Source organism: Onychomys torridus, chromosome 3 (assembly GCF_903995425.1).
Source record: "Onychomys torridus chromosome 3, mOncTor1.1, whole genome shotgun sequence".
NCBI lineage: Eukaryota > Metazoa > Chordata > Mammalia > Rodentia > Cricetidae > Onychomys > Onychomys torridus.
In genome coordinates, this window is record NC_050445.1 from 130,534,355 (window position 1) to 130,542,585 (window position 8,231).

The window sequence follows — 8,231 nt, forward strand, 5'->3', positions numbered from 1 at the left end:
TAAGGAGCTTTGACTTTCATCTAAATCTGGTTTTGATTTTTCTACCATTCCATAAACTTGAGTTACCTACTGGATAAATGTGTTCATAAACAAAGAACCTACAGGAACCCACACACCCCAGTACCCACTGATTATGTTACTTTTGAGAAAATATTTGTGTGCTTTGATAGAATGACAAACCATAGCAAGGATGTAATCAACTTTTAATAAGATGTTACACCATGTAGACAGAGGATGAGGTACCCGGAGTGAGGGTAGCATGTAGGAGAAAGGTGTCTGCTGTGATGAGATCACTACTAGGAAGTGTTGTCACAAGCAATAACTATTCCTACATGGTTGCTGTTTTTTTTAAAGGTCCCTCCTAGACAGAAATCACAGTCCAGACAGTGGCCTGGGCCACTGAAGGTTTAGAGGACAGTTTAGAGTCTTACCAGTTAGATCCTTTCAGTTAACTTTGCAGATGCAAAATATAACTTAGTGTTCTCAGAGAAGGCTGCTAGAAGGTGGTACTGAAGAAGGGTCAAGTCCAAATCTGGCACCAAGAGATCATTTCTACCCATGAAGTATCTTCAAGTTCCTTGCCATCTTCAGACCTAGGGCATCAGAATGAGGCCACCTGACATCCTCAAAGGGAAAAAATTGAAAGCAGTGTGCCTTCCTTCCTGAGGTCTAAGTCAATTGTAAACACATGTATCCTCCCTTGATTCTCTTCCCACCCTACTGCCCTGCTTCTCATTTAGGCTCTAACATGGTGGAGCTTTAGTAAAGAAAATGGTTAGATATCAGGTGAGTCTTTAGCAGCAAGCAAGCCCATTTCCATAGGAGGACTGCAAAGTGAGGTCAGGCAGAAGGAAACATGGAAGAGAGTCCTATGGGGTACCTATGTAGGAGTCACACAGGTAAGAGCCTATCAGGATGCACAAGCCTGAGACCCATGATAAAGACCAATGAAATAAACCAATGAAGGAAGTCTATGGCAACAAGCCCTACAGAAGAGACTCTCAAGAGAAATCCACTCAGACCCCAACAGATAGAACTGAGAGTGATAGAGTCATTCTCTGTCAAGGCTGAGATTTTGGAATGCATTTGCTACTGCAGCACAGCTTCCTCTATTGTAATGCATACACTGAGTATGGAGAATGGGACTCAGGTATGGGAAGAAGCTGCTCCAGATGGAGATGTTGTCATGTGCAACAATCCAAATAAGGCACTAATCTATGAGTATAGCAGAATATTATTAGGAGACATTTTATTGAATGTTTATTTTTAAGACCAGTAGTGTTTGGTTTTACCCTAAATCTATGAGCTATCTAGTTCTAGTCACAGATTCTGGCCCTTCAAGCTATGTTAGGTATGAGTTTAGTCTCATGCAATGTGCCTTAAGTCAAATCAGACATTGGTTGGCTATTCTCACATGTTCTTTGCCACTGCTGCCTTAGCATATCTTGCAGGCAGGAGAGAGTGTAGGTCAAAGGTTCTAAGGCTGGGTTGGTGTATATGTTTCTCTTTTGGTAGCCTTCACAGTATTTTTTCTGCACCAAAGACACTAGAGTACAGGGGTGAAGGCTTCATGTAGGCATTAGTTTTACATCTCAGTGTTCAATGAATTGTGTAGGTGTTGTCCTTAGCAATGGAGCACCTCTGTGAGTTTGTGGAAAGCAGCCCATTATCATAGCAACAGCCTGTGTTTTGGGGGATTTCCATGAGATCCCCTTGGTCAACAATTCAATTGGATGCAACCACTCTCAGTACTGAAAGCTTCATTTGGTGACAAGTAAAGGCCAGTTAGAACTCCTCATCTCCATTATTAGAAGACCTCATTAGGATTGCCTTAATATATTTTTAGGAAGTTTCCACTGCACTTAGTTGGCATAAAATTCCCCAAAATGCCACTCAATTCCAGCTCTCTCTCTTTGCATTTACTTATTCAACCATACTTCCATTCTTCCTACTGTTCCAGTCTCCACCCTTTTTTAGATCCCATGAAAAGAAATATCCTATCCCTGTTTTCACCCATTCATCAACAGGTTGGCTCAAGAGAGGAGTTCCTTCCTCTATAGCACATTGGGTACAGGCTGAACCTCAGCCCTTTGAACCTCCTGTTATAAAAATAGCCCATTTTCAGCCTAATCATCTGTGCAGGCTATCATTGCACAGCTTATGATTCCAACATCACTGTAGGCAATTATACAATGTTTAAACAATTATATTCCTTTGAGAGTCTTTTGTTCTTGCTCTAGTCTTAAGGACAATGCACCTTTTAGAAAGTTCACCTCACAGTGAAGACCTGCCTGTTTCTTGATAGAAACTAAGACCATAGTCACAAGCAAGCATCTCATTGGGACCAAAATGCACCAGCAAGTTAAAAGAGCACGGATTTCAACAGAATTTCTTGGTTAAACGGGTCTAAGAAATTCAACAAGAAGCCATATTTTGAAAAAACTTTAAATCCATAACACTTCTCAATTTCTTGTCAATTTAACTTCAAAGTGGGGTACTGTCAAAGTAGAGGCTAAATAGTGGATATAAGTTTCCTTCCTGATTTTTTTTTTAAAAAGACTGTGTTAATGAAATCAATTTCTGCCTTTTACTTGTTTTCCAGTTGAATTTTGTGACAAGTTGGTATATCTAATTTGTGGGATTCCTTGAATTCAGGCCCCCGGTGGGATAACAGTCCTTTGGCAAAACAAAATACTGGAAGATAAAGATATTCAGTGAAAATTATCTTAGAACACTCCTTTGGAATATAGCTACTTAGGATTCTTGTGGGAATGAAGAAAACATATTCACTATAATTCCATGAGAATGATTGATTCACAATCATGTCTTCAGTTACTTTTTTCCTTTATGCATTTACTCAAGTTTTTAGAATTGAATACTTGGTCATATCAATGTCAGTTGTTACCTTATACTATTGTTCAATTAAAAATAAACAGTATTATAAACTTAAAATTAAAATGTTGTGGGTCAAGAAAAACAAAAACATTGTAACAAAATGTATAAGGACTAAAAACAAAATAAACACAACTATCAGATTTTGATGGCACTAAAGGGCTATGCATGAAATGGAATCCAAATGACATAAACTCCCAAAGAGGAATGATATCTACAGATGACCAAAGCTCTTCTGTCATATTGATCTGTGATGAAAATTGAGAGAAATGGGCTGGAGAGGTGTCTCAGCAGTCAAGAGCACTGACTGCTCTTCCAGAGGATCCAGGCGGTGGTGGCACATGTCTTTAATGCCAGCACTGGGGAAGCAGAAGCAGGCTGATATCTGTGAGTTCGAGGCCAGACTGGGCTACATACAGAGCATGATCCAGTACAGGCTTCAAAGCTACACAGAGAAATCTTGTCTTGAAAAGACAAAAATGAAAAACAAACAGAGAATGAAAGAAAAGAAAATCGAGGGATTTACATTTCATGTAGATTTTGGCTTGATCCAGGCAGAGGAAACCTATTGGGAAATGGCACTAGCTGAGATTTCCTTCATGGAGGAGACACATGCTGAGTCCTGAAAATCAAGCTTGATTTTCATTGAGAAATTCTTTGTGGTCTTCTCTGAGAGATATTTTTGAGTAACTAGAGTACAAATACACAATTTACAGACACGTATGAGTGTTTGAGAAGAACCACGCACAAGTAAAGAGCACCTTTGTGAGAAACATTATGCAAGATATCTGGCTATTTTCAGCACTGGGCAAAAATTACATCAGTGTGAAGTTCTGGATTATTTGTGGGGTACTCAGTGCAAAAGAGCATGGCTTTATAAGGCAATCATATTGGACAATCTTTGCAAAGACCAAAGATCTTTTGGGGACCTTATTTAGTCTTCAGAAATACAAAATGCACATCCCTTCTTATATGTACATTTGAGGTATTTTACTCAGTAAAGGCATGGACTCGAGCTTTAGGAGATTTCTGATATTTATTGCTCCTAATATAACCATTCAGGAATATGGTCAACAAATCTTTGAAATAGGCATTCGATGACACACATTAAATCTAAATCTGTAAGATTACTCTGGTCTAAAGAAAAGTTGGTAGTATAAAATTTGCCATTAATAAAGGTAAAACAGCATATAAAGATTTTTTTTTAATTTTTATGCATGCACAAATTATCCTTGAGTTTATTCCATCCTGCCTATCCACCATACTCCCTTTTCTCTCTTCAAGTTAGTTTCTTTCCTAGAAAAATGTGATAGCAGAATCTAGTGGCAGCTTTACTGCAGCTCTCTCACTATCCTGGATAACATCAGGGCTCCTACATGGACTTTGATGATGGGAGCTCTCTCACTCTTGTGGATACAGACAGGTGTTCTATAGGGACATTAAGGATGGGACTCTTACCTGGGAAGTGATATATCAGAAAAGGATGCTGCTGTTCTTCAGGTATTGGCACCAGGCAAATCCTGGTCCCCACCCTCTTTTTGCCTAAGAATCAGAGAGGTTGACTTTAGGCTCTTGCTATAAACCCTTCCCAATACTGAAAGTCCAGAAACTCTCCCTGGAGAGCCCTCACCATGCCATCTCCATTTCTGTCTGCTCACAACATTTATAAGTCCTATAATAAATATCTTGGTCCCCAGTAATCTAGCTCAGTTTCCTCTTAAAACATGATACCATGCCTAAAGCCTCACACTTTGTTTCTCTAAGTGGGGGCCCACAGAGGTCCCATAGTAAAAGGCCTTAGTCAAGGTCAGAAAGTCTGAGCTTACTCTGCCCAACAGGGCTGAATAATGGAATTATTTTGCCAAGGATGTGGTTACCAGGTGTTTTGAAGAGTCTACATGTGTTGGTACTTTATACCTCGACCTTGGGAGGGGGAGGACTTTTGCACCTCCCCTTGCTGATGTCTAAAAGGCCCATCATAAATAAAGTCAAGGAAGCTGGGTATTGACCCAGGGCCCTCCCAAATCTATCCTATGTCTCTGTCTTTCTCATCATTTCCATCTATATTTCTATCTAATACTTCCTCATATTTCACTCTTCCCCTTAAGATCCCTTCAAAAGGTCAGAGCTGGAATTCTACACCTCTAAAATGTTTCACTTTAACAGATGTATTCTAATCACATGAGATTATAGAGTCTAATAAATACAAATTAGAGGCTGGAGAGATGGCTCAGTGGGTAAGAGCACTAGTTGCTCTTCCAGAGGAGCAAGTTTCAAGTCCCAGAAACCACATGGAAGCTCACAACTGTCTGTAACGCCAGTTCCAAGGGATCCAACATACTCACAGAGATACACATGCAGGCAAAACATCAATACATAAGAAATAAAAATTAATAAATAAATACAAATGAGAGAAACGATGTGATAATAATCTGATGCCCACTTCATTCGATTAATATGATTATCTTCAGTTGCATCCAGTTTCCTATAAACAACATAACTTCCTTTCTCTTTATGGCTTAAAAAATCCATTTCTTTACTTTGATATAAAGAAGAATTAAATTATATAATTTCTAGGAAAATGGATTGTGGTGGTTTGAGTAGTTATGACCCCTAGACTCATGTGTTCTAATGGTTGGTACACATGGAGCGGCACTATTAGGAGGAATGTTCTTGTTGGAGTATGTGTGTTCTTCTTGAAAGAAGTATGTCTTTGTGAGGCTGGGCATTGAAGTCTCACATGCTAAAGATACACCCAGTGTGGCACACAGCCTCTTCTATTGCCTGTGGATCAAGATGGAGAACTCTGTAGCACCATGTCTTTCAGCATACCACCAAGTCCCACTATGATGATAATGGAGGAAACCTCTGAAACTGTAAGCAAGAACAAATTTATTTTTTCCTTTATTAGAGTTATTACGGTCATGATGTGTTTTTACATCAATATAAATCCTAAAATGTAAACTTAGCTGGGAAATATTGTATTGTGTAAGACAAACTTTTAGAGTTGTATGCTTAATTTGGAGTAGTTATTGAATTCAGGAAATAAAAAATGAACCATTAAGTACCATATTTTCTTTATCAATTCTTCAGTTGAAGGGAATCTAGGTTGTTTCCAGGTTCTGGCTATTACAAACAATGCTGATATGAACACAGCTGAGCAAATGCCCTTGTGGTATGATTGAGAATTCCTTGGGTATAAGCCCAAGAGTGCTACAGCTGGGTCTTGGGGCAGATGGATTCCCAATTTTCTAAGGAAGCAACATATTGGTTTCCAAAGTGGCTGTACAAGCTTGCATTCCCACCAGCAGTGGAGGAGAATTCCCCTTGCTACACATCCTGTCCAGCATAAGCTGTCTTCAGTGTTTTTGATCTTAGCTACTCTGACAGGTGTAAGGTGGTATCTCAGAGTTGTTTTGATTTGCATTTCCCAGATAATTAGGGCTGTTGAGCAATTCCTTAAATGTCTTTCAGCCATTTGAACTTCCTCTGTAGAGAATCCCCTGTTTAGTTCTATAGCCCATTTCTTAATTGAACTGTTGGGCATTTTGATGTATAATTTCTTGAGTTCTTTATATATTCTGGATATCAGCCCTCTGTCAGATGTGGGGTTGGTGAAGACCTTTTCCCATTCTGTAGGCTGTCACTTTGTCTTGTTGACCGTGTCCTTTGCTCTACAAAATGGAGTACTACTCAGCAGAGAAAAATAATGACATCATGAGGTTTGCAGGCAAATGGATGGATCTAGAAAAAATCATCCTGAGTGAGGTAACCCAGACTCAGAAGGACAAACATGGTATGTACTCACTCATAGGAGGATATTAGATGTAAAACAAAGATGACTAGACTGCTACACAACTCCAGGGAGGCTACCTAGAAAACGGGACCCTAGGAACGACACAGGGATCACCCAATGACAGAGAAATGGGTGAGATCTACATGAACAACCTGGACAACAGTGGGAGTAATGAAGGGCAAGATGTGAGGGAAAGAAAGCTTAGGGGAGCAGGAGATCCCAGCTGGATCAAGAACAGAATGGGAGAACGAGGAATAACAGACCATGATAAATGAAGACCACATGAGAACAGGAATAGGCAGAGTGCTCGAGAGGTCCCCAGAAAGCCACAATGATACATCCTCCTTAGACTGCTGGCAATGGTTGAGAGAAAGTCTGATCTGACGTAGTCTGGTGATCAGATGGCCAAACACCCTAACAGTCCTCTTGGAACTCTCATCCAATAACTGATGGAACTGGATTCAGAGGTCCTCAGCCAGGCCCCAGGTGTAGCTCCAGGTGTCCAATTGTTGAGAAATAGGAGGGACTGTAAGAGCATGAATTGTTGAGACCAAGATTGGAAAAAGCACAGGAACAAATAGCCAAACGAATGGAAGCACATGAATTATGAACCAAAGGCTGTGGAGCCCCCAACTGGATCAGGCCCTCTGGATAAGTGAGACAATTGAATAGCTTGATCTGTTCGGGAGGCACCCAGGCTGTGGGACCAGGACCTGTCCTTAGTGCATGAGCTGGCTGTTTGGAATCTTGGGCTTACACAGGGACACATGCTCAGCCTGGAAGGAGGTGACAGGACCTGCCTGTACTGAATCCATCAGGTTTAAATGAATCCCAGGGGTGTCTTGGTCCTGGAGGACATGGGAAAGGAGGGGAGAGGACAGGGGAACCCATGGCTGATGTATAAAATTAAAACACATAGAGGCACAGAGAGATAGACCCATAGGTGGAATGATAGGGTAAAAGAGAATAATTGATAGGGAGATTTAAATGTAGATATGAAAGAGTATGGAGTTGAGGACAGAGTTGGAGAAAGGAAAACTAACATTAAGAATGTTGTAAAAGGCCACAAATAACCTATTATTTGGTAAGCTCCCTAACTATTCTTACTATTATAAAAGATTCTAAGTAGTGTTAGTCTATACAGGGCATTAATCTCATCTCAGAAGCTATAGTTTGCCAAATAAAAAACTCTGTTCCAGATTTGTGTTACCTCCCTTCAAGACATTGATCAGAGGTATACTGGAGATCCCCCCAAGCAATACAGATGATTGTCATTGTTTCTGGTCACTGTAGTGTTTTGAATGAAAGTGTACTGCATATGGTCAAGTGTTTGAATACTTGGTCCTCAGTTGCTGTCACTGTACCTATTAAAGGTATGGGCTTGCTGGAGGAAGGTTGTTATTTGGAGAAAGCTTTGAAAATTCAAAGCTACACACCATTCTAATTTTGGTCTTTACTCCTAAATGTACTTCAACACATTAGTCCTCCTGATACAATGCCTTTGCTCCACTATTATGGATTCTAACCCTCTTGAATAATAAGT

The 8,231-nt window shown here is 40.1% G+C and overlaps 1 non-coding gene across 1 annotated transcript; it reads left to right on the top strand.

The window, feature by feature from the left end:
• The first annotated feature begins 277 nt into the window (after positions 1 to 277).
• LOC118580961 lies at positions 278 to 345 on the top strand. Its single transcript, XR_004944611.1, has one exon. It is a non-coding gene; the product is annotated as a small nucleolar RNA SNORD49 (small nucleolar RNA).
• Positions 346 to 8,231: the final 7,886 nt, after the last annotated feature.